Raw genomic sequence first — 2817 nt, forward strand, 5'->3', positions numbered from 1 at the left:
ATAATTGGAATTCTGGGTATTTACTAGCTATTATTAATTGATTCTTAGGTGTGATACTGTATTTATATATGTGAAAGGAGCCCTTATATCTTCTTGAGATAGATATTGAAAGATTTACAGATGAAATGATATGATATCTGGGCTATGCTTCAAAATAGTGTGGGAGGAGCAAGTGGATGGGGATGTAAACTTGCCATGAGTTGAGACACATTCCTCATGTTTAAGCTGGTGAGGAGTACAGAGGGATTGATTATAGTCATTGATCTACTCTTGTCTATATTGGAAGCTTTCATAATTAAAAATTTTTTAAAAAGGAATGGGACAAATTTTAATAACAATATTACCCTGTTGGAGTATGAATGTTATGAATGCTGATTAATTCTCAACATTGATAGAAAAAATGCATCAATATCATTGTCAAAATGTAAGTGTAACATCAAATAAATAAAAATAAAATATATACTTTTCAAATAATTAGGAGAGGAAAAGTTCTAAGATCTTCGAAATTCATTTTAAGGAAGAAGGGAAATACAGAAACAACACGATGGGAAAGTTTTCTTGTGCTTAGTTAATTCCAAGTGATTCCATTTGTGTAAAGGAGACCCTATGTGTTTATAAACGCATAGAAGAAAAAATTAGAAGCTCAGACCCTTAACTCCAAGGAGGTTATTGGGATTTTAGAGAGAATAAAGGCAGACTCTCATCTTATTTTACCTACTGGTATGATGGATAACTTTAGGTGTCAACTTGATTGAATTAAGGAATATCTAGATAGCTGGTAAAGCATGATTTTTGGGTGTGTATGTGACAGTGTTTCCAGAGGAGATTAGTGTATTAGTCTGTGGACTGTATGGGGAAGATCCCTTTTAATGTGGGTTGCACAATCCAGTTGACTAGGGTCATGGATACACCAAAAAGTCAAAAGAAAGGCAAATTTACTCTCTTCCTCCTGGAGCTGGGGCACCCTCTTCTCTTGGTCTCAGACATCAGAACTTCAGGTACTCCAGCCTTTGGATTGTGGAACTTGAACCAGCAGTCCTCCTCCTTCGGGTCATTAAGCCTTTGGCCTCAGACTAAGAGTTACACCCCCAGCTTCCCCGGTTCTGAGTCCTTTGGACTTGGACTGAGCCATGCTACTGGCATCCCTGGGTTTCCAGCTTGTAGACAGCCTGTTGCAGGATTTCTCAGCCACCATAATCATATAAGCCAATTACCCTAATAAATGCCTCTTCATCTATGTATGTATGTATTTATCTATCTATTTATCAATTAATCGATCAATCCTGTATTCATCCATCCATCCATTCTATTGTTTCTGTCTCTCTAGAGAACCCTGACTAATACAACATGGTATCTCTTAAATTTTTAATATAAAACTTTGAAAACTTTATTAAAATACCACAAAAAGAGATTATAAATTTCAGTCATACATAGGGACTGGTTGACCTTGTTTTCAAACTCAGTTTTCTGGAGTAGAGGCCCATGTACCACTTTTTAGCTCTACTCTGGTGATTCTATGGAAGTAAACCAGCAATCACACTGGAAGAAATCAAGTTGAGGGGTCACAGAACTTGGCAAGGCTGAGAAGAAGAGTTAGTGGAAATGAGGGAGCAGCAAAAGTGACTGGGTGGCTATTGTGATAGGCAGAGAGAAGAATCCTTTTTTTTTTTAGATAGAGTTTCACTCTTGTTGCCCAGGCTGGAGTACAATGGCATAATCTTGGCTCACTGCAACCTCTGCCTCCCAGGTTCAAACGATTCTCCTGCCTCAGCCTCCCAAGTAGCTGAGATTACAGGCGCCCACCACCATGCCCAGCTAATATTTGTATTTTAGTAGAGACAGGGTTTCACCATGTTGGCCAGGCTGGTCTCGAACTCCCGACCTCAGGTGATCCACCTGCCTTGGCCTCCCAAAGTGCTGGGATTACCAGACGTGAGCCATCACACCTGGCCCAAGATTAACATTTAAGTAGGTACACTGAGTAAAACAGATTGCCCTTCTTAATGTGGATGGGCCTAATCCAATCAGTTAGTGGCCTGAATAGAACAAAAAGACTGACCCTTCCCTTTGTGAGAGGGATTTTTTCCTGTCTTCAGATTCAAACTGAAACATTGGCTCTTCTTGAATTTTGAGCCTTGCTGGCCATCAGCTCTCCTGGTTCTCAGGTCCTTGAACTCAGGCTGGACCTACATCATCAGCCCTTCTGGGTCTCTAGCTTCTTGACTCACCCTGTAGATCTTGGAACTTTCTAGCTTCTACAGTTCTGTGGGCTAATTCTTTTTTTTAATCCTGTGGGGCAGGAGGAAGTTGCACCATTCCTGGAGGTACTGCAATACCAGGTTAATGCATGCAGTGGATGGAACAAGCTCCCATTCTATCTCCCTTCTCCAAAAATTTATTTAATTTATTGTGCTCAAATAGAGGACACAACAGATACTAAACTGATAAGAATAATGATATGGTTTGGCTGTGTCTGCACCCAAATCTCACCTTGAATTGTAGCTCCTATAATTCCCATGTGTTATGAGAGGGAGCCAGTGGGAGGTAATTGAATCATGGGGGCAGGTCTTTCCCATGCTGTTCTTGTGATAGCGAGTAAGTTTCATGGGATTTTATGGTTTTATAAAGGGGAGTTCCTACACAATCTCGCTTGCCTGCCACCATGTAAAACGCGACTTTTCTCCTCCTTTGCCTTCCACCACGATTGTGAGGCCTCCACAGCCATGTGGAACTGTGAGTCAATTAAACCTCTTTCCTTTATAAATTACCCACTCTCAGGTACATCTTTATTAGCAGCGTGAGAACAGATCAATGCAA

General features: G+C 40.5%; 1 pseudogene; it reads right to left on the reverse strand.

The window, feature by feature from the left end:
• Positions 1-2302: 2302 nt before the first annotated feature.
• On the reverse strand, positions 2303-2465 carry LOC119625579 (U2 spliceosomal RNA; annotated as a pseudogene).
• Positions 2466-2817: the final 352 nt, after the last annotated feature.

The sequence above is a fragment of the Chlorocebus sabaeus genome, chromosome 10, assembly GCF_047675955.1.
Source record: "Chlorocebus sabaeus isolate Y175 chromosome 10, mChlSab1.0.hap1, whole genome shotgun sequence".
Lineage (NCBI taxonomy): Eukaryota > Metazoa > Chordata > Mammalia > Primates > Cercopithecidae > Chlorocebus > Chlorocebus sabaeus.